Raw genomic sequence first — 24,325 nt, forward strand, 5'->3', positions numbered from 1 at the left:
TCCCTGCACTGTGTGCTCTCAGCTGCAGAGGGAATTCTCTCTGGAGAAAAGCTCAGCAGTTCTGAGTTGAGAAAAAAGCTCAGTTCCTGCTGGACTTGGGGAGTTGGAATTGGGGATATTGGAGCCAGTCCTGCTGCTTGGTGGGAAATAAATTGTGTTGTCTTCTTCGTAGCAAAGTTGTACCTTACCACGTAGGAATGCCTGAAATTTAAACTTGCCAGATTCTAGAAGTGACTTTTAAGGAATAGTTGGACATTCCTGCACTTGATATTGATTTGTCAGTGCAGCACATCTGAGCTATGCTAACATAGTGCTTAGCCCAGCAAATCCTGCTGCTCCTGCCCATGGATCGGTGGGATGTGCTCTTGCATGGCCATTAAATCTATTTACTGAGAACATTCCTGCCTGCCTGAGCCCACAGCTCGTGGGACCCTCTGGGAACTCTGTGTGTGGCCAGAATCTCCCTGTGCTGGAGCTGGTGATGAACAGCCCAGCACCTGTAAAGCTAAAAAAGCTTCCAAAAAGGCTACAGAGACTGTAGCACAAGAGCTGCCACAGGCTGAAAGGCCCTTCCTGTGGCAGCTCCTAAAGCTCTGCTTGAAAAGAGGAGGCTTCTCAAGCAGAGTTGGAGGAGTGGAAGCCTCTCCTGTTTTACTGTTTAACACCCAAAGATTCAGGGAGCCATGGAGACTTCTTACACCAAACTAGAAGGGAGAACTCTGAGCAGCTGCACATGGGAAGAGTTTGACTTTTAAATTTGATCTGCTCTCTTCCATGCTGCAGAAACAGCAGGGGATAAAGGTGGGAAGAAGCTGGGAATGATGAATGGACTGGCTTCCTGCAGTGTTTAAGGCTGAAGCTCCTCTGGGCTCTGGGAAGGTATCCAGGTTGTTCTTCATTGCCTCCAACCTCATATGATTATCCATGCTTATACTGAGGAGTTTTGGATAGAAATGAGAAATGTGTTGGTGATGTGACAGCCCCAAGCAACACCTTGGCAGGGAAGCTGTGCCTTGAGGCACCTTCTCTGCTCTCAGCAGCCCTGGGGGATGCTGCAGTGTTCCTTAATTCTGGTAATTATTGCCCTGGTGATTGTCTCAGCCTGCCCTGTGCCAGCTCACTTCTGGGCTGATTTAAACTTTACATACACTCACAGGGACACTTGCTTCTTGTTCCACTCTTGGTGGATGCCACCACACACCTCTGCCAGTTTTTAAACCATTTTAATTATTTAATGTCCTGCTGCTGTTCTTCCTTCCATCCCTGCTCAAATGCCTGACCTGTAGATCCGGGACTGACTGTGCTGGTGTTGGGTGGGGGCCTCCTTGGGCTGATGCTTCTTATGAGTGGAACTAGGAGGCATTAATCAACCTATTTCCCTGTTTTCCTACCTGGCAGAGGGAATGGCTCAAGGAGAGTTTCCCTTAACAAAGCAGCTTTGTTAAGGCAGTAGATTGGGAAAGTGAAGCTCCCAGGAAGTGCTGAAGGCAAAAGCTCTGGAGCTGCTTGCAAGGAGCTTAATTTCCCCTCCTCCCTTCCATGTTTCCTGTCACTCCTGGATATTGTCATCCCTTCTCCAGAGCTGTGTTATTACTTGCTGCAGAATACACTGAGTATAAAACAGGTTTGAGGCCTCCCTGAAGGGCTGCTCGGGGAGCTGAGGCCCTGCCCAGCCAGGAGCTGTCTGGTTCCAATTTCTGTGTCACCTTGAGTTCTTGTGATTGGAAAAACTTGTTGCAGTAAGGTAGAAAAATTGTAAAGAAATCATAAAATCAAGCCTGCTGTCCTGGAATCAGTGGCTGGCCTTGTCAGGCTAGCCCTTTGCAAGTTCCCATGTGAAAGCAATCCTGGTGTGAGCAGTTCCTTAACATAACAATCGATTCCTGGGTGAAAACAACCAGCACCTGCATAAACTGCTTTTACACTGTTAGAAAAATGAAAACTATCTCTCACAAACAACTTTTCCTGCACGTACACACCAGGTCTGAGTGACCAATTAATACAGAATAACAACTCGTTGCTAACTAATAATTGGGAGTCACACACGAGGTCTGTAAAACTGGATAAAAATGAGTTATGTGAATAAAGAATGAGCTTTTTCCACCATGAAGAAATTTGAGTCTGTGTGATTTATAACCTTCAAGATGTTCAGAGCTCATAGGTATTAATTTGGAATGGGATGGGTTGGAGCTGCTGTGGCTGGTCAGCGTGGGAGCAAAATCAGATTGTGGGTCCTGCTCTAGTAACGGATGTGGGCTGGACAGGAACTCTGTTCTGCTGGGTTTCACTTGGTTCTGTGCTTTCCTCGTGTCCCCTCCCCTCTCCCTTCCCTCTCCTGCTGCATCTTCTCTTGTATTGGAGGAAGCCAAGTGTTCAGGGCACTGGAGAGAGCCCTGGAGGCATTTCCCTGCTCTCTGAGCTGGACTGTGGCAGCCTGCAGTGGCCAGGGGAGATCAGAGTGGGTTTGGGAGCCCCAGAGAACACAGGTTTGTGTAAGAGGCCTCAGGTGCTGGCAGTGCCCCCCCTTGGCAGTGCCCTGTGCTCCCTGGTGAAGCATCCCAGTGCTTTTCCAGCCAGAATCTTTGCTGCTGGCAGCATTCAGCTCTTCCCCCGTTCAAGTGCTCGTGGCAGGTCCTGGCAGGACTTTGAGCATTCCTTTGCTTTCCTTCCCTCTGTCCCCTGCAGCATGGGGGTCAATAAATCTGCTTCAGACTGCCTTACAAACCGAGTGTGAGCTTGTGACAGCTCCAAACGACCTCGGCAGGGCTTGTTAAAGGCCCTGGCTCCTCCAGCCCTGACAGGCTGCTGCCCTGATCGATGCTGGGCTGCCCTTGGCTGCAGGAGGAGGGCTCAGCTGCTCCTGTGGGCACAGAGCACAGCCAGGCAGCCTTGCCCTGCTCTGCTGCCTCTGGCCACTGCAGCTGCCCCTGTGGAAAGGAAAATCCATTTGCAGAAGCAGTTCATTTGCAGCATTGACTCCCTGGAGTGCCTCTGATTTTCCTGTATTTACTCAGATCCAGCAATGGCTTTGGCTTCTCCAGTAGTGGAGGTGGAGGGGAGGTGATCCAGGGGCTGATTGACCTGCTGGATGCTGACATGGCTGGGCTTGTGCCATTCTCTGTATGGATTTCACTTTTTAACTGGTGAAAAGTGCACATTATATGATTGGCTCATTTAAAAGGAACACTATATGTGTTATGTTGTATTAATTAGTATTACTGTATTAACCTTTTTTTAAATAGTGTGGAAGATATATTTTTAGGTTATAACATAATGTTAAAATGGAAACTATATGATGTAAGATTTTTTTAAACTAGCTCAAGAAAGGGATGAGATAATCAAGAAGTTCTTCGCAGAGAGATAACAGCAACAAGACACCTAAAGAGTTACTGCCTCCTTATCGGAAAAGACAAACATTCCTCCACCTCCTCTCTGTCTTTAAGGAGCCACCAGGATTAAGGGGAAAAAGTTAACAATAATCAGACAACACCCTCAGTTTGAAAATAATTCATGCATCATGTATGAGATATATGAATATGCAACAGGCTGCTGCTTTTAAGGGTTAATCTTTTGTTATCTGTCTCCTTTCAGGGCTCAATTGCCCTAGGAAGGCACCCAGACTGTCCATATTTCTTTGGTTTTTATTGTCCTAACTCTGATTGTCCAAATTCTTATTACTCTATTTTATGACAATTTTTTTACTATTAAACTTTTAAAATTTTAAAACAAGTTATCGGCCGTTGCTATTGCACATGAAATGAGTACACAGAAGCTTAGTAAGTTCAAGAGGGAAAAAAGAGAAAGTTTCATTTGAACATTTGGTATTTATAGAATTCCAAAGGTGACAGTGGATTGGAGGATGGAATTGCCACCTCTCCAACCACACTGGTCAAACCAACAGTCCATCAGTTCTCTCCTCCCACAAAGAAGAATGCAAAACAATCATTATTTACATGAACAGTGTGTGAAAACTCCAGTAGAAATATGTAAACATTATCAGAAGACTAAAGAAGTTTTATGAGAACTTTAAAACTTTCAGAAGAACTATAAAAGAAAACTTAACACTTTTAAAAATCAGGGCAACGATTGGAGTTTTTCACAATTCATGATTTTGTTAAGCTTGCTTCACGGTGGCAGGAGTTTGGTGCAGGAGGCACAGAGTCCTGCCTGGCTCTCCCCCGGTGGCACGGGGGCTGTTAAAGGAGATTATCCGGGACAGAAACAGCTGGCAAGGGTGGGGAGAAGTGAGGTGGAGTGGGAAAGCAGAGAGACCTGGAGGAGGAGCCACCAGGAGGGCTGGGGACAGCCAGAGAGCAGGTGAGAGGCTGGATGGAATGAGACCGAGTAAAAATGTAAAAAGGTAAAAATCCATTTGGATTTAGGTGAAATGTGCCGCTCTGAGCTTGCCAACATAAGTAAAATATGCTGTTTAGTCTGGTAACTGCAGCACTAGCAAAACTGCCCCAGCTGAGGAGAAAGAATGCAAATTTCCAAGCTAAAGAGATAAGAGATAAGAAGGACTCCTCGGACCTTGAAATAGACAGGGCAGAGTGACCAAGGAGTTCTCTCTGTACTTTCTGACAAAAACTGAGTACAAGTGTAACTAGCTGTAAGTGTAACGCAAAATCAGAAGAATGAATAGGCATGAACCTGTTGTGAAATTCTATGCATATGTAAATTAGCTAGAGTAATAAAAAAGGATCGGGAATTTTCAGGGGCACGCATGTCCTTTGAAGGGGAAAGATCCCTCACATGCGCCCAGCGCTGTAATAAAAAACATACTGTGCCCTACGAATCTACTGGAATTGTGGGGTCTTGATTTTTCACTGCAATTCAGGAAAACCAGTGGGAAATCCCCCAAACTGGATTGGGATTAAAGGTGAGAATTCAGTGAGCCTGGGGGAGCAGGGAATGCTGGACTGGGATGGGCTCACCTGGGGCAAGGTGCAGAAAACTGGAGAGCAGGAGAGGAACCAGATGGAAGGAACTGGAAATTCCTTTTGTACAGTTATTTTAAGGGCACTGTGTGTGTATCTTATCAAGTTGACTCACGGGGTGTCTCAGTGCCAGGCAAAACACCATCTCTGCCCTTTGCAAGGGAATGTTGGGGAAAACCCCATTCCTCTGCAAGAGGAACCCCAAAATATTTACACTGCCTGGACCATCCTGCATGGTGGTGTCCTCACACCTTGGCTTTGCAGGATTTTCTATGAGGAAACACATCCTGAGCTCTCCCAGTTGAGGAAACACCAACTACAGTGGCCTTTTTCCTGGCAGGGAAATCCAACATTTTGGGTTTATGCCTGCTGTCCTCCCTAAAACCTCGCTCTGCCTCGAGCTGGCTGATTTTGGAGGAACACCTGGCACCTCTCACCTGGGGAACCCTGTGCTGCCTCCCCTCCTGCTCCATCTCTCCCGTGGGAGGGTGACTGCAGCTGGGAGCTGAAGGTCACCTGAAATGCCATCCTCATTTAGCTGCCTCGATGGGGTAATTACAGCTGGAAATACAAGGTTTGCTAAACAAATTACAGCCCAAATGCAGTGTTTACCTTGTGAGAGATGGATTGGGAACACCTGTGCCGCTTTGTGGAATAGAAAAAAGCAATTTTAGGCATTTGAAGTATTTTTGCTGATGTCTCCTGTTGGCTGTGTCTCGTGTCCTGTCCCACTGATCCCCAGCAGATGAGGGCACACTGTTTGTGTGGTGTTGTGGCTGTTTTGGGGCCTCTCGTCCTCCTGGGGAGGCTGAACCATGGCCCCAGGAAGGGCAGGTGAGCCCCAGGTGCAGAGAGCATGAAGGGTTTTGTGCTTCACTGATGGTTTGGGCACTGGAGAAGTGGTTGGAGCAGGGGAGGGTCAGACCTGAGGTGGTCCTGAGCACATGCACTGTGATAGGACAGGGGAATGGCTTTGAGCTGACAGAGTGGAGCTGTTGGTGGGAAACTGGGAAGGAATTGTTCCCTGTGAGGGTGGGGAGGCCCTGGCACAGGTGCCCAGAGCAGCTGTGGCTGCCCCTGGATCCCTGGAAGTGTCCAAGGCCAGTCTGGAGGAGGCTTGGTGCTGACTGTGGAGCACACAGGGCTGGCTGGAAGCCCAGACATCCCACTGGAGACAACCATTGCCACAGTTTTATTCTGTATTAAATTCCTGCTTTTGGACCCAGTTTTATTCTCTGCCAGCTAGATGGTGCTGGGGAAGGATTGGACTTGGTAGTCTTGGAGGTCTTTTCTAGCCCTTCCCAGTGCTAAACCAGCCTTTGCATGAAGAAATTTCCCTGGAGTCCAGCGTGCCCCTCCCCTGGCCCAGCCTGAGGCCATTCCCTCTCCTCCTGTCCCTGTTCCCTGGAGCAGAGCCCGACCCCCGGCTGTCCCCTCCTGTCAGGAGCTGTGCAGAGCCACAGGGTCCCCCCTGAGCCTCCTTTTCTCCAGCTGAGCCCCTTCCCAGCTCCCTCAGCCTATCCTGGTGCTCCAGACCCTTCCCTGGACACATTCCCCAGGTGGATGATCCTACTGTGCTTTCCTAAAAGCCCTGAGAGCTAAATTATTCCCAGCTCCCTTTGTGCCCATGCTGGATTTTGATGGACACCCCTGCAGCTCCAGGGCCACCCTCAGGTGAAGGCTCTGCTTGGCTTTTGACTTTCAATTTTACTTTTTAACATTTCTTTTTCTTTCCTGCTCATACTGAAACAGTCCCAGAGCAAACCTGCTGCTGGCTAATCCACAATGCAGAGTTTGAACACAGCAGGACAAGACCTGGAGCGCTGCTTTCCTGTGAGACTGGAGGGCTTGGAAGGCTTGGAAGGCTTGGAAGGCTTGGAAGGATGTGGAACAACCTTTGCTTTCCCAGAAGGGTCAGGCACAGACTAATCAGAGAGCAGAGAGAAGTCTATTCCCAAGTTTCTAACACCCTTGTTAGAAAGAATGTTAGGTTCACTTAGGAGGATTTGAAGGTTCTTTTTCATTGGATTTTCAAATATTTTCCGGGTGTTACGTGTGAGTAGGTTTGGTCTGTTGGCTTTTGGGATAAGGTAGGGAAGAAGCTCTTTTGTCTGCAGACTGAAGGGGATTTTGGGGTTGGGAAGTTCTATCCACTGTTCCATTCTATCTATGAGGTGATGAAGGGTTTGGCAGGGGGTTCTAAGAATATTAGAAGTTCTGTACCCCAGTTATCAGCCCAACTATTGTGTTCCTACCCCCTGTCCCTTGTCGGAGTCCAGGACATCCCTCTGGCTGCCCTGGTGGTCTCGAGACCCTGGCAGGGGGCTCAGAGACTTTGGCATGAAGTCAAAAACACCTGTGGCTTCGATTTTAGCCTGTGGAAAACTGCCAACTTTGTATGAGGAATTACAACTCACAAGGGTTTGAGTAATGTGATATTTAGATTAACACAGGGTGGAAAAGTAGAATTTTGGGGGTACAAGATGGAGGAATTTGGGCATGTCCTGACCTCCCTCTCCTTCACCTTGCCCTCCATGTCCTGCTGTGATGGTGACACATTTCTATTGGTTTAAGGTACAGACACATTGTCCAACATAGATGATAGGTATTGGCACGATATTGTAAACAGTCTGTACGTAACTTTTGATATAAAAGGTAAACACCGCCCTGAGGGCAGACAGAATGCCATGGCCTCCTTGCTAGGCAGAGCTCGGCAGGTCAGAGAAGGAATGTTCTAGATAAGGAAAAATAAACAACCTTGAGAACGCGATCCTATGCATTCCAGACTCCTCCTTTGGCTGCGGCGGGCTGGGAAGCAAAGACTCTTTATGATCTCGGGGTTGTTCCAAAGCAAAGCAGACCCCAACAGTCCCTGTCCTCTCATCCCCTTGGGACAGGTCTAGCATAGAAACCACCTAAAAATGGTGCAGGAGTGCTACCTGCCTCCTGCCACCTCCAGTCCTCCCCTGTCCCCTTCTCAAGCTGGTTCTGGCCATGCCAGCCTGGGCTCTAACCAAACCCCTTTTCCTGCACCCCTTTATCCCGAACCTCCATTCTCTTCTGTGGGACAAAAGAGCTGGAGCCCAAACTCATCAGTAAATGGGGTTTGGAAGAGAGGGCAGGACCAAGAGGTGACACTTCTGGGTGTCTGGGTCCCCCAGCTCCCTGCTGCTGTCACTCAGGGCTGTGTCCCTGGGGCAGAGGGAACCTTGCAAGAGCAGGGAATGGTTTCTCCTCTCTGATCCTGAGTCCTGCTCATGGCATTTACCCAGCTTTACACACAGCTGGAGTTTCCCTTCAAGCATTTTCTGGAGGTTACAGAAAACTTCAGTGGCTTGTGGGCAAGTCCCAGCTCTGGACAGAGGTTTGGGGTGATGTCTTCAGATGGTTGTGCTCTGTTGCTTTCAGCAGGACAGGGGGAAGAAGTGTCTAAGTCCTGAAAGAATGACGTTTGTCCTAAAATATTGATTATAATAATCACAGAACTGTTAAGTTTGGAAAAGACCTTTGAGATCATCAAGTCCAACCATCAGCCACATTCACCACTAACCCATGTCCTCAAGTTTTTAGAATGTTCTGGGGATAGGAATTCCACTGCTTCCCTGCACAACCTGTTCCCTTTCAGTGAAGGCATTTTTCCCAGTATCCAGTCTGAACCTCCCCTGATGCAATTTCAGGCTGTGACCTCTTGCCCTGTCCCTTGTTCCCTGCGAGAAGAACCTGACCCCCCCATGCTTGCACCCTCCTGCCAGGTAATAATAATATTAAAAAGATTAAATAATAATTTCCTAGGTCCAACCTGCCTCTTAACACTTCCAAACACACTTTCTTTAATTATTTTGAAACTAAGCCAGTGATTTATTCTCTCTGTCCAGGCTGTAATTGTCACATTTCTATCCTGGCTTTCCAAGGATCTTTGCTTCCCTGTGGGTGCCAGTCCCAGCTCTGCCTGGCACTGTGTGACAGATGGGGGAGCTGGGAGGGGGAGGGCTTCTGAAATGAGAAGGGATTTCTCAAATGGAGAAATCTCTGCCCTGAGTCCATTGGGCACTGTCAGGGAGGCACTGAGGAAGCAGGGGTGATGCCTTGGGGGTGCTGGTTTGTGCTTGCAGGAGGAACTGGGCATCCTCGTTGGTCACAGGTGGAATTAGCACAGGAAGGGGCCCATGGAGCTGGGCTTGGCAGCTCTGCACCCTCAGTGTCCAGCTGTGCATTCCTTGTGATCCTGGAAATCACAGCATCTGTAAGGTTGGGAAATGTGGATATTCTCAGCTCAGTCAGAGAGAAAGAGAAAGGTTTTCTAACCAGGCGAGAGCCTGGGAAGCAGTTGGGAAAGAATGTAAATAATTCTCTAATCTCTCTTGTTATTCACATTGTTTATAGATATGTTCTGCCACCGTGCATCATTCACTGCCCACCAATGGTGTGGGATGTTTTTACTCTAAGAGCAATGAAATTAATCCGCACGATGTTCTCTATATATAGAGTGGTGCATTTGAAATAAATCAGTTCATTCTCTTTGCCTTCTGATCTGGAGTTCTCTGTTCCTGTCCTGCTCAACGGCGACAGGGAAAGACCTTCAAGACCATCAAGTCACCTTTGACCAAACACCATCCTGCCTCCTAAACCAGATTGTGAAATCTTCTCTTTTTTTCTTTTTGAGCCTTCCACAGGTGGTGACTCCACCACTGTCCCAAGGAGCCTGTTCCAAGGCTTTCCATGAAGAAATTTTTCCATATCTCCAGCCTGAACCTCTCCTGGCACAACCTGAGGCTGTTCTCCCATGTCCTGTGGCAGCTGCTGGGGTGCAGAGGGTGACCCCCACCGTGCCACAACCTCCTTTCAGGTAGCTGTGGAGAGCAGAATGGAGATCCTTTTCCCATTTCTGTCTCTTGTCCCATTTTTGAGGTCCTGAGCCATTTCTGAGCTTCTTTTCCCATTTCACTTTGCTGAGCACCTTCACACCATCACTGTCTGAAGTGACCTGGGCATGAGGCAGTGCCTGACTTGCTGGGGTTGCTTCCCTGGTTTAAGATTGGAAGAAAATCATTCTCCCCCATCCCTGGTGGGAAGACAAAGGCTCAGTGATGCCCATGAAGTCCCTGGGGAGGCTCTGGAGATGTAAGAGGGCAGCAGCTCTGTGGGCTCCAGCCTAAGTCCAGGTTACACAGCTGGACCCAGATGTGCTGCCACTCCTGGGGCTGCTGAGCAGCTTCTCTCCAGGAGCAGGGAGGACACCCTGGAGCTCAGTCGGGTGGTGGCAACTCCTGGAGAAGTGTGACACAGACATCTGTCAAAGCTGGGAAGGGATTCCAAGAGGATTTTACAGCACTGGCACAATTTGTGTGCCCGTCCTTCCCAGCAAACATAGCTCTTGCTACCCTAAAGAGGTGTGGGGACACTTTTGGGATAAAGTGAGGATGTTACTGCTTCCCCCCAGGTCCTTCTGGAGCCTGGGCAGCTCTTCCAACCCTCCTGTAACTCAGGGTGATTTGTGTGCTTCTATGAGCTCATTTTAGTGTTTCTCTGAAAATGCACAGCAGTAATTTGGTAAATAGAGAATTACCAGACCTGAAGTACCCCAGCCCTGGCCAGCTGTAATTTGCTCTGGGTAATCACTATTCTGCTGCTTCTCTCTGCTAGCTCTGAAAGTGCTAGGAATTTAGAGTAGGAATCAATTAAACAGCAAATAGGTTTCTTTGTCAAAATCAATTAAGTCCTCCTCCCAACCAGTGCAATGGTCTCCCTGGAATTTCATATTCCGCTTGGCTGCTGTTTTCTCAGCAGCTTTTGCTGGATAATGTTGATGTTTTATAGCTTGATTTAAATCATATGGATCAATGCATATGCATCCCTTATTTGGATTTTTCAATTACAGCCGTATATTTAGCCTAAATGAATTATCTGGGTTGTAGTTGCAGCTACACAGAGAATTTTTCATAATGCCCAATTCAATTTCTACTTTCTCTGTAAGCATAAATGATTTCTTTGAGGAGAAGGATCATTAGGGTTGTTTTGCCCTTCTTGCTGGAGTCTGGGTCTTCCAAATGGGCCAGACCAGGAATTTTCAACCATCTCCAGCCTGTAGATTCTACTTCAGCTTTGGGTGGAGAAGCAAACACCTGGGAATTGTGGATTGTGCAGCTCTGTGTGTGAAAGTAATTTTTAAAGTCCCTTGTGTACTGCTCTGACCTGGCTCATGGCCCTCTGCCCCCTGTCCCCTCCCCACAGCTCTCACGTCACATCCTGAGATCCCTGACCTGGATCTGAGCTCTTCCTGTTGCATCTGCATTTGAAACCATCCTTTTCCCTGCCTGCTGTGCCTCTGCCCCCCATCCATCTGCATCCCTGAACCCCCCAATGCCTTTGGGAACGTGGCCCTCAGCATGCTTGAGCTTCCATGGCACCACTGAAACAGAATTTGGGCTCCTCAATCTCCAAAGTGCCTTTGTTTTCCGTGTTCTTCACAGATAATTCATCCCCTGTCCCTGCCTGGGACAGTGAAAGAGTTCTGAGTTGTAAGCCAGGCTGTGGCTCATCTTTAAATCAGAAGATAAAAGTTAATTATAGATATATTAATGACAGGGGGCTGTGTCAGGGGAGGACGAGGCTGGACTGTGGCTACAGCCCCTCCAACCACCCATTGCCAATTTAATTCTTAACACCCAAAGGTTCCTGCAGGCAAAGATTGTGTTTAATCCCTACTGCCATCCAGGGGAGCTCTGTGTGCAGACCAGGCCTTGTCAGATGTGGGGAAGAAAATTGCAAAAAAGAGGACTTTTACTTGAATTTTATAGAATTTTAAATTCGTAAATATTAAAAAGTCCAGAACAATGTAACAGGTATCTTGGGTTTGAATTGAACTCCAGGGTTCCAATTTTGACAAATTAAATCTAAAGAGGGGGATAATTGCTAAAATGGTGTGAATAATTGATTTCTTTTTCCATATGACAACCAAATTTTTTCAAGGAACTGTTGAGCTTTAGAGAGCTGAAAAAACACTCACTGTCCATCTCCCAGAAATCCAGCTCTTAAATACTTCATGTGGCTCAGTGCACACTTTTCCACTTAATGCAAAACTTCTCATGCTGAAAATAGAGGCCTGGGGTTATAAACTGCTCAAGAAGTTGGTGTCATCTGAACTTTCTTGCTGCTTGAGGGGATTTAGGGGATCAGCCATGTGCCCAGGGCGGTGCTGCAGCCACTGGCAGTCCAAGGAGAGGCCCTGGGTGCCTCCATGGTAAATCCCACTTTTCCAGCTGTGAAGCTTTGTACAAACCATTCCCTGTTCCCTGAGCAAAGCCACTTCCCAGGCTCCTGTTCCTTCCTCCAGGCTAAGGAGCCTTTCTCAAGCTTTTGCTTTTGGAATTCACAAGGACTAAACCTCCTCCTAGCGGAGGAACTGTTGGATTGGGCCCTTTCCTGAACCAGGGATGGGGCAGCTGAGAGGTGATTTAAAAACTTTTATTCCATTTTCAGTCTCATGTGAAGGGTGAGACAACACAGATATTATACTTCACACCATCACAATCAGAAGCCAACTATTTCCTAATTACAAAACACTCTAAGTGTTTCTTGGCCTATCAGCTGTAGCCACACCATGCTGTAAATGCCTTAAAGCCAATCCTCTAAAATCACCCGTCGTGGGTCCCACTACAGTGCACCTTTCATAGTTCTGTTTCTCCAAAGTATCCAGTCTTATTTGCAAGGCCACCCTCTGAAACTTGTTTCTAGCTCCATTTCTCTCAACAATATCTGTCCTATTCCATGGCATTTCTAAATCAGCATTTCTTATCTCAAGGTTTGCATACAGATGCTCACTGTGTGAGCCTTCTGTCAGGCTTTGAGAATTCATTTCCCCCTCTCTCTTGGACAGGAAATACTTCTTAGATGGCCTCGTTCATCGATTGCTGTGCACAGTGAAGTACACAAGGCACTGCCACTAACATTGTCACTGTAACAATCAATGCATATAAACTTACTCATTTCCCACAAGGAGCCTCAGAGGCAGGAGCAGAGTTCCTCTCCTGGAGGGGACAGGGCTGGGCCCAGGCTCAAAATCCTCCTCCACCTCCTCCATGCCCAGAGCAGGGCTGTGAAAAACGAGGTAAAATTTAAAAAGTTTGATAAAAAGACAGTAGGAGACAGAAATAAAGGAAAGGGTTAAAAACACCAGGTGCTTGGCATTCAGCTAAGAGCACACTTTGGAGATATTCCTTAAATACTTTTTCTACCACATTAGCTTGCTATATATTTATAGACTCTCATGCATATTTATGTTTTTCCACAAACTAGTTTACATATTCTAGGAAGCGTTTTGCATGGCCCTTCCTTGGGTGTGCCTTTTTAGAGTGTTCATGCTTCTTGGCTGTGGTTTTGGTCTGTTTTCTTTTTTACTTCTAGTTTGGGCTTTGGTCTATACTTTTTTTAGACAGCAGCTGCTGATAGTTGGTATATTAATAGTAAGGTCTTCATTACATGTTCACTGGATGTTATCTGACTAAACAGACAGTTCACTCATAACTATATCAGCTACTACTGCATCTAAGTTTTTGTCAATAGCAGAAATAAAAGCAAAGTTATTTTAATATTATACATATAGCATTTATCTCAGTATTTGTGAAAAGCCAACAATATAATACGCATTTATAACAGGGCCAGGAACTGTGTCCACAGGGCTCTCCCAGCACCCTTTCCCAGGAGGTTTTAAGCCCCTCCTGCCCCCAGGGATTTGAGGTGGCTCCCCAGCCTTACAGTCTTTGCTGCAGTGAAATTTCATCCCTTTGACAAGGGGAATGTTCCCAGGAATAGAGATGCCAGGTGTCACTGCAGGCTGTGGTTGGGATCCCCCCAGGAGAGGTGCTGGGGTGACCTGGGCCTTGCTGTGTCCCAGGTGAGCATTCCCAGACTCACACCTGGCCAAATTCCACATTATCCCATTTTGTGACTTTGCCTTCTTTGCTTCCCCTCCTTTGCTCACTGTTTCTCCTCTGCTGCTGGGGGAACCAGGGAAATCACCTTTTGGGGACCAATTTGCCATAAACAGGGGGAGCAGGGGATGCACAGATCTCCATTAGTGAGTGATTCATCACTTTATTGCTGCTGGGAGCCCAGGTTATCCCTTTAATCCCAGCAATTCCCACGGGCCAGTGACTGAGGAGCTGTTCAGGCTCCTGCCTGCATTAGCAGCTGACTTTCCCTTCCTCACTTGCTGCTGGGCTCCATTTGCAGAGCTCTGAGCAGCCTCTGCCATCTGTTAATTTAATAATTGCCTAATGTTGTAATACACACGTGCTCTAATGGAGCAATTTCCCACTTCTCATCCTGAAATCTGTTTCAGCTGCCAATATTTCTTTACAATGTCTATTTTTTTCAGGGTCTTTTGAAAACAATGGCATGATAACAATAACTTCAGTTAAGCCTGGACCTTCAGCAGCCTGGCACAGTAAATATTCTAAAATCCCCATATGTCTGAAACAATCCGGGAAGTTTTAAAATATTAAAGTAAAACATCCCCATTCATGCAAAACGGCAAGCCTCATGGTGCAATTATCTAGTCTATTAATTATTATCTGGTGTGCTTAGAAAGTGAAAACTCTTCTTCAAATGGCATCAACTGAGATGAATATAAATTCAGAAGGGTCAGGTTTATTTAATGCCCATTGCAACTCTAAAAAAACAACTAAAAAAGGCTAGATCAGGAGGCCAAATAAATGTGGTGGATGCCAGATGAAGAAATGGATTTAATCCAGCACAATCCTCTCTATGCTGATGCTGCTTTTTCTGGTCTGCAAACTTATGTAAAGCTCATCTCAGAAGGAAAAATAAAGCCATGATTCCATGTTCCTTACAGAGCAGGAGATATTTATTGTAGGGGGCATAAATGCTTCAGTTTCACTTGGGTGCCTCAGATTTATTTAGATTTCCCATGAAATCTCTCCTAGAGCCAGGCTGCCCTGGGCAGGAAAGGCCAACACCAGTGACAGCCTCATGAAAGCTCCTGCTGCTGTCATTCCTCTTTCCCTGGGCAGCTCCTGCGTTTGGATGGCTCTGGAGCTTTGCAGAGTGAGCACATAAAGTTTCTCATTGTCTTGGTTTGAACAGCCAGGTGTCTGCTAAGGAAGGCAGGAGCCTCCCCTGAAATAGAAAATGCAACCCCCCTCCCTCTGAATTATTATAATTTTGAAATTAAGGGGCTCTCAGGCAAAGATATGGGAGTAGGAATAACAGTTCTTTACCAGGAAAGAAAATAAAAATAAAATAAACAATGCAATAACACAAACCAACACTGCCAGAGTGAGAGCAGGCCCTGGCAGGCTGTGGGTCAGGGTGCTGGCAGCAGTGCCATTCCATGGGGGCTCAGCCCTCCTGCAGTGCCAGCTGTGCTTCTGCTGGAGCAGGATCCTGGACAAGGCTGGAGTTTTCCTCTGGAGCTCCAGGGCTGCTGGAGATGGGCCTGGGCTCCCTCTGGGAATGCAGTGGGGCAGAAAGCTGCTCCTCTGGGAATGCAGTGGGCAAAGGCTGCTGTGGGGTTCCAAAGTCAGATTGGATCCAGGTAGGAATGCTTGGCTCCTCCCCTGGGCACAGCATCTCCCCATGGGATGATGGAATTTTCTCAGCCATGCAGGGACACTCAGTGGCCATGGACAGCAGAGATCTCCTGGAGGGAGGATTGGCTGTGGCAGAGATAAAGAAAAAACTGCCCAGTGAACAGCAGAGAACTGCCCCAGCTCTGACAGATGGGGACAGAACACACAGCCCCCCCTGCCAACATCTTTCAGCCTAGGACACTCCCGAAGGCAGCAGCAGTCCCTGTGTTTTCAGCTGTCTCCTGTCGCACTACGACACGAAATAACTCACGCACTCACACCAAGATTAAAAGAGTAAAAGGAAGTAACTTTTGTTTTTGACATCGCAATAAATAGGATTCTAAAAGTGACAGTGGATTGGAGGATGAAATTGCCACCTCTCCAACCACACTGGTCAAACCAACAGTCCCTCCACAAAGAACTCTCCTCCAACAAAGAAGAATGCAAAACAATCATTATTTACATGAACAGTGTGTGAGAACTCTAGTAGAAATATGTAAACATTAGAAGGCATAGAAAACTTTTAAAAGAACTTTCAAACTTTTAAAAGAACAGGGTGACAGTCTCCATCCCCCTGCTCCTTTCCTCCTCCCAGGCTGGCAGGTGCTGCATCCTCCTGGAGCTGCTCCCGGCTCTCTCTTGTCCCTGGGGCTGCTGTGACCATCCTCACTTGGCTTTCCTGCTGAAATCTCTCAGGGTCAGTGGTGCTGGGATGACCCCAAGATTGTAAAAGTCCTCGTTCCCCAGCCCGCCGCAGCCAAAGAAGGAGTCTGAAATGCATAGGATCAGCTTCTCAAGGTTGTTTATTTTTCCTTATCTATAACATTCTTTCTCTGACCTGCTGAGCTCTGGCTAGCAAGGAGGCCATGGCATTCTGCATGTTGCCTCGGGTGGCATTTACATTTTATATCAAAAAGTATGTGTATTATGTTTACAATATCGTGCCAATACCTATCATCTATGTTGGACAGTGTGTCTGTACCTTAAACCAACAGAAAAGTGTCACCATTACACCACAACATGGAGGGCAAGAAGAAGGCCAGGACACGCCCAAATCCTTCCATCGTGACCCCCTGAATCCTAGTCTAAAAAAGCCCCAAATTCTACTTTTTCACCCTGTGTCAATTCAACTACCACACTACTCAAACCCTTGTGGCTGTAATTCCTCACACAGAGTTGGCAGCTTTTCCCACGGACTAAAATTGAAGCCACAGGTGGTTTTGACTTCGTGCCAGGGTCTCCGAGCCCCCTGCCAGGGTCTCGAGACTGCTAGGGCAGCCAGAGGGATGTCCTGGACTTTGAGAGAAATCCAAATGCCCTCAGCTTGGAATCATGCTGGGACTGCACGGCAGAGCAGGGAGGAGCTTTAGGCTGTGAAAAGCTGCGAGTATAAATCCATGTTCTTCCCTCTTAGGTTCCTTTAAAGCCCACAGAGAGAAGCTGGCAGTGGGACATGTCTCCCATTTCAGGCCTGGAGATAGGACTGATCCTCCCCTCTTAGGGCTGATTTTGGTCCAAATGGGCTTCTTTCAAATTTAGAGAATCCCAGAATGGTTTGGGTGGGAGGGGACCTGAAATCTCATTCCAGCCCCTGCCATGGGCAGGGACACCTTCCCCTAGGCCAGGCTGTCACCTTGTTTTGCACCTTCCTGACCCTGCTGGTCCTTGTGGGGTCTCTCCTCCCAGTGTCCTGCAGAAGGAACACTCGGTTTCTTCTTTGAAGACTCGTGGAGGATTGTGCTGGTGGTGAAAAGGGGAATTAAATGCAGATTTCCTTAGCAAAAGGCAAGTGGGTGTTGGGCAACACTTCCTTTTTAGGGATATGAGTTCAGGATTTGCAGAGTGCTGTGAAATCCCCTGGGATGGAAGCTAATGGGAATGTGACAGCTATTATTATAAACTCCCTCAGCAAACTTGAACTTGCCCACGTGTCTATTCATAAGCTTATTAGAAATCAATTCCAAATAATTGCATTATGCCCTTTGTACTGGTGGCTTTTCTACAGTAATTGACTTTACAGAAAAGACATCTCTCAGCTTAGCGAGGGGTTTGTGCCCAGCCCAGTGGCAGGAAACCTGCAGGATTCTGTGAGTGAAAGCATCTCTGCCAGAGGGGGAATGGAAAGCAGCCCTAACAATGCTCCATGACCGGCCCCTGCCGGGCTAATCCAGCTAACAAAGGGTTTCATGCCGGGGGAGTTTCCAGGGCGCTCAGCTGCACCTGGGGACAAGAAGTACCAAGGGAGGTGTGTAGCTCAGGGTTAGGTCGGTGAAGGTGTAATTCTTGAGTTGAAATTTGAGATTGTCACCACCCCCAGTGGGTCTTAGGGGAGGAAATAGCCGAGGCATTTATCTCACCAAAAGCCCAGTACTAAAAATCCTGCCTGTCAGCAGGTGTGGGACTGCTCAGGGCCCCCCTCAGATGTGCACCCCTCTCTGGAGAGAGGCTGAGAGAGCTGGGGCTGCTCTGCCTGGAGAAGAGAAGGTTGTGTGGAGACCTCCCAGCACCTTTCCAGTGAGTGTGAAGGGGCTGCAGGGAAGCAGGAGAGGATTCTTTGTCAGGAACTGTGGTGACAGGACAAGGGGAATGGGATCAAACTGAAAGAGGGGAAATTTAGATTAGATAAACTCATTAAATTCTTTACTATGAGGGTGCTGAGGCCCTGGCACAGGGTGCCCAGAGCAGCTGTGGCTGCCCCTGGATCCCTGGCAGTGTCCAAGGCCAGGCTGGACAGGGCTTGGAGCAGCCTGGGACAGTGGGAGGTGTCCCTGCCATGGCAGGGGGTGCTGGATGAGCTTTAAGGTCCTTCCAACCCAAACCAGTCTGGGATTCTGTGACTTCATGCCTGGCATGTTTCAAGCTCCAGCTCAGGGTGATTCTTTGGTCCTTCAGTGCAGCCCCTCAGCCTGAGCATGAGGGAAGGTTCAGGGTCACATCATCACTTCCTTGTGCCTCTTGCAGTTGGACAGCTGGGGATCAGAGCACGTGTGGGGTAAGGAATCACCCTCAGTACATTAATTATGGGATAGATGAGGAATGCCATGGTTGACTCTCACAATTGAAAGGCAAATATCATGTATGTATGTTAAGTTGTATAGATTTATAGTGCTGTTTTACCCCCTTGTGTTGTTATCAGGGGGTGCTCTGGGTTTGGGACATTTGGGAGGGTGGGATTGTTACTCTGGCAGCAGCTGACCTCCAGTCGGGATTTAAGGAAGTGAAGAAAATAATCATCTTTCCTTTGAATGGAAATGTTCTGCAACTTCTACTGGCATGCTGAGATTTCATTTCCAGTGAGTGATTTTTTGGAAAACAAAAAGACTTTAGGAGAAACTTGTGGAATTGCTACCGTAGAGCCATGGAAGAATGACAGGATTCCTAAGAAAGATGTGTGGCCATCAGTGCCATGTCTATGCACATTTAACATTCTGTGCTGGTGGATTGGGAAGGCTCATTCAGGATCTTCCCAGAAAGCTCGCTGAGCAAGCAGCTGAATTCCACAAATATTTTGAATCCAGCCTTATTCAAACATGTACTTCCAGGCACTGTTGGGAAACTGATCTTTAAACCACTAAATGAACACCTGGAGGGAAAAGCCTGCTCATGTACATCCCTTTTTTTTTTTTTTTTTTTTTTTTTTTTTTTTTTTTTTTGAGGCAAACAAGGAAAGGGTGAAGTTGTGCTGAACAGAAACACACTGAAACCCAAAAAATCAATTCCTTCAGTGGTTACAAGGAATCTTTCCTGCATTCATAACAAAGCCAAGATTAATTGGGGAACACTGGTCGTTAGGAAAAAATGGAAACAAGCAGCCTTTCCATAGATTCCAGAATAATGAACATTCTGCCTCAGAAATCAATAACTCTAAGCAGCTTAACGAGGCAGGCTTTGCTGTAGGACCAGCTTAGCCCTGGAAGCAGAGCAGCTGTGCTGGAGATTGTCCCGGGGCCTCGGGGTGATTGCTGTGTCCTGCTCTGGAACAGCACAGGCACTGCTAGAGCTCCCAGAGCTTTCTGCATCTCGAGGATTGGAAATACTGCACCAGCACAGCCTCAGCCTCTGCTGTCCCCGTGCCGCAGGGCAGAGCGCGGGTGGAGCAGGAACCTCGAGAGACTGAGGTGTAAAATTGCAATTATCAAATCCTTCTGTCCTCCCAGAGACTTCCAGGCTGGAATTGCCTCTTCTGGTTTAATGCAGAGACACGAACATGCTGTCCAAACTTTAAATCTGCCTCTGGTTTTGATCATATTTAAGGCACCTGAATATTTTCCCCACAGCTGCTCGTCCCTTCCTATGAGCACATCGCAGGTATCCTGCACTGAGACAGGAATGCAAATAGTGTCAAAATATTGGTAAACCTCTAAAACCCCCAGGGATCAGAGATGAAATGAAAATCTAGAAGCAGCAATAATAAATCTGAAATAACTTTGCTCACAGTCTCATATTTATAATTTCATCTGTAGTCTTTGCAAATATGGAATTTTCTGAGCAGTGTCTTGGTAAAATCAGAGCATCTCAACAACTTAATGCATGGAAAGGGCCCCTGTGAGAGCTCACCTGCTTCCCTCTCCAGTCCTCCCACATGCTTCTCTCAGCACAAAACACAATTAGGAAAACGCTGCGAGTTTGAAAAGGTGTTGCAATAAAATAAAGAAAGACCTGGGGAAGGCTTTGGAAGCTTGATAGTAATCAAATCTACTGCAGAAAGGAAAATCAATGTTGCTATCTTTCTATATCAACATAAACATTTTTATTTCATTACAGCAACGGGAAGGACAAAGTGTAATGAATCAAGAGGGATTTCAGGAGGAGAATGAAGATAAAACAACCCAGCTTGTCACTGTTCCTGCCTCGTGAAGGATAACCCTGTCTCTCCAAAACATTGTAAATCTTTCACCTGAGAGCCTTTGCAGCCTGGAGCAGGAGGGAGAGCAGAGCTCCAGCAACAACTCATGGCCAAATTACTGCCACGTCAATGGCTCTCTGGTGGGGGGCACTGATTGGGGTGTGTGAGGCTCTGCTCATCCCTGGGGGTCCCTGCTGCCAGAGGTGGGATCCAGATGTTCTTTGGGACAGAGGCTCCAGCCCGTGGGAGGGGGGCCTGCCCACATACCCCAGAGCTGTAAATGTCCCAGAGGAGCCAGAAAGGACATTTCTGTTCAATGGAAATGTGATTATTTTCTTTCTGCGCATTATTGTTTATCTTTCTGTGAGAGGGCAAATCCTGGGCATTTCCTGACCTGAAATTTTAAAAGTAGCATTTCAAAAGTTTCCAAAATATCACAGTAAAATAACCAGAGAAAGGGAAAATGTTTCAATGGCTAAATGAGGGAATCTGATGCTACTGTAATGGAAATACAACCCAAGATTTTCTCCAGCCTAGCCCTGCCAGCACATGGACAACAAGGGCTGAGGCCGAGCTCAGGAATTCCTGAGGGCTCAATCCTCCCTGGCAGTGACACAGGACAGGTTCATATCATTTCTTCCCAGTCGGGGGTGCCTTTTCTACTATAGTCAGGGATGGAGAATAAAATGGCCAGGGATGGAGAATAAAATGGTCAGGTGTGACATTCACATTCTCTGCACAGAGAGACACAATTCTGTCTCTCAGGAGAAGCACAGAGAGAAGAAGAGAGAACAATCTTTATCTCTGCTCCTCTGTTTCCCCCATGTGGAATGTGGTATGGAGATTGTTTACCTGCAGCAATTCCTTGATTACATTCTAGTGAAAGTTGTTTAAGTTTAATAACCAATTAGATCCAGCCGTGTCTCAGACTCTCAATAGAGAAGTCACGAGTTTGTTAGTTGTTAAGTAAGTAAGAAGTATATATAAAAAATAAGATCATTTCTCTTTAAATAATATATTAATGTCATATAGTATAGTTTTAATAAAGCTATCCTTCAACCTCTTCAACCTTTTAATCTAAAACCAGACATCATCATTTCTTCCCAGTCGGGGTGCCTTTTTTACTCTAGTCAGGGATGGAGAATAAAATGGTCAGGGATGGAGAGGCTGAGGGGGCTGGGTCTGCTCAGCCTGAAGAAAAGAAGGAGAAGCTGAGATCTCATCATAATCTGCAATGGCCTGACAGGATGGGGGTGAGGTGACACTTCCCAGAGATTCATGGGGCAGAGTCAGGGTCCACAAGTGAGCTCAGGGGAAATCCTCATTAGACAGAAGGGGAAAAGAAAATCATGCTGAGGGTGATCGGACACTGAACCAGGGGTGCAAGAAAGGCTGTGAGATATCAAAAATTCACCTGTGCAAGGCTTTAACAGGAGAACATGGATCTCCAGCACACGTGGAGTTGGATTCAGGTCCAACTGAGGGGGTGCAGAGCTCTGAGAAAGGACAGTCACAAATCCTTGAAAAATCACCTTGAGGCTCTGGCCATCCCCTGGAAGCTGCAGCTCCTGGCTGTGTACAATCTGCAGCACAGGCAGTGATCCCTTCTGTGCCCTGAGGGAATGTCCATGGCAGCTCCCAGGAGTGCTGATGGGAATGTGCCATGGCTGCTGCCCAGCCAGCCCCTTCCCTGGGATCATGGCAGGCCTGTTTTCTCAGCAGGTTAAGGAAATATTTTTCATAGCCTGGAGTATTTTTCTCTCAGTGCTTTCCCACACCAGCTGGTCCACAATAAACTTCTGGATGCTTCTGCTGCCTGGGAGACTTCTTTCACTGTTGGAACCCTGGCTGCTGAGAGTTTGAGACTTTCTGTGCTGACACACTCTGACCCCCAGGAGAACACTGCACTGACCTGAGGCCATGGAGAAGCTTCCAAAATGGAATGGTAGCACTGGGATTGTGGGTGTGGAGTTTGAATAGAAGTGTGTGATACCACAGGGTGGAAAGCTTAAAGAGTTTAAGGGTTTAGAATATAGTCATGTATATAAAGCAAGATGGAGGTTTTAGGGTGGTGGCTGGTCCTTCTTCACCTTCATCTTCTTCTCCATGGGTTTGGATGGGTTTGTGTAATTGGATAAAAAAGTCCACATTGTGGGCACGGGTGATTAGTTATTGGGTTAAAAGTAAAAATAGTTTAGGTGTCATTTCTTAATTGGATAGCTTTTCCTTAAAAGACCCTGTAGAGATAGATACAGGGCCATTTTGTACCTTTTGTAGTGAAATACTACAGAACTCATGCCTTGTAAGTCTGTGATATAGATAAGAATTAATAAGCACCTGAGTCTGAACACGAAATACCATCTTGAGTACTTCAATCCTGACCTTGACAGAGGCAAAAACAGGCACTCCACCTCCTCCAGGCTGCTCCCTCCTGCCCACCTCATTCCCACCTTCCAGAACATCCCTCCTTTACCCCCATGGCTCAGGAAGGACCCCAGCCCTTTGCTCAGTGTTTCCTGGGCTGTTTCTCCTCCACAGCTGATCTCTCCAGAGGGGATCTGTGCTGCCTGTCAGGGAGAGGTTGGGAATGGCTGTTCCAGCTCTTGTTTCACCTTTGCATCAACACCTTTCCCCACTGCCACCATGCAAGACTCCTCCTCTGGTGTTACCAGAGCTGTTTCAGTAAAACCCAACTTCTGACAACACCTCTCCTCTGAGATCTGCCTGGCAGGGCTTGGAGGCACCCAGGATTTCCTCCTGTCTCACTGTCCCTTCTCTCTTTTTAAATAAATGTGACATCCCTTTTGCTCCTCCGGGCTGGAAACTTTCTTTTCTCCCAGGGAGCTTCATTCTGTTGCTCCAAGGTCTCAGGAGGCTTTGGGAATAAAGAGTCCAACAAATTAGATTGGTTTCACTGAGTGGATGAGCCTGCAGCGGGGATATTGGGGTTTTGTGTGCTGTGGTTTAATTTCTTTCTCATCCTGTAAGCTCTGCAATCTCTTCCCAGCTCTTATCCCTGAGAGCAATGTTGGGATGCTCCCCTTTGCTCTGACACAGTTAATTCCTCCAAGTCTCACGGGAATCTCAAAAGAAGGTTGCCTGCTCTGGGCTCTCTGGAGCCCAACATCTTGTGCTGATTTTCTCTCTGGAGGATTTGCAAAGTCTGGCTGGGGAGCCAGTTCTGGAGGTTTTGTTAACACCTCAGCTCCTCTTTGTCACAAATTAACAGCTGAGAGGTAATTTCCCAGCTCCAGCAAACATTCTTTGACCTCTTTACCTCGAGTGAAAGTTGTGCACACAGCACAGACCCCACCCCTTTCTCCAAACCCCTCTCAGAGCTCAGGTAGGAGCAGATGGAGGCCGAGCATCCCCAGCAGTGAATCCATCCAGAACCCTCTTCCAGCATGGTTTGAATTACTCAAATGTAAGTATGGCAGGTACAAAGAATTCAGAGTACATTTGTTTCTTTTGGGAGCCAGGTTTCTGAAGGCACTGACACTCCCACACCCAGATCCAGAACGGGGCTCCCCAGCCAGGAATGCAGGAGCTTGGGAAAAAGCTGTGGGGAAGTCTGGAGCTGAGCCAGGTTTCAGCCCCATCTCACCCCATAGATGCTGGTCCAGCCACTTCTTGCAGCCTCCCATGAAGGATTCACTGGGCCTGCACCAATCTCCTCCAGTCCTCTACTGCCTGCAGTAATTTTTTTTAAGTTCCTGATGAGTAAAGAGAATTTCTTACTGTATTTGAAATGAATGGTTTCCTACTATCCACACAAGTGGAAAACAGTCTCTTTGTTTGCAGCATCTTTAAGGAGTGTTTCTGCATCCTCCCCTTCTTCTGTCTCCTCTGGTTTATGCTGAGAGGCCCCAGCTGGTTCACTTTTCTCCATAGGTCTGGGGAGCTAAAATATGGAATAACTGTAAGGATCAGGGATGGGTTTAGTGGCCTTGGCC

This window comes from Vidua macroura, chromosome 17 (genome assembly GCF_024509145.1).
Source record: "Vidua macroura isolate BioBank_ID:100142 chromosome 17, ASM2450914v1, whole genome shotgun sequence".
NCBI lineage: Eukaryota > Metazoa > Chordata > Aves > Passeriformes > Viduidae > Vidua > Vidua macroura.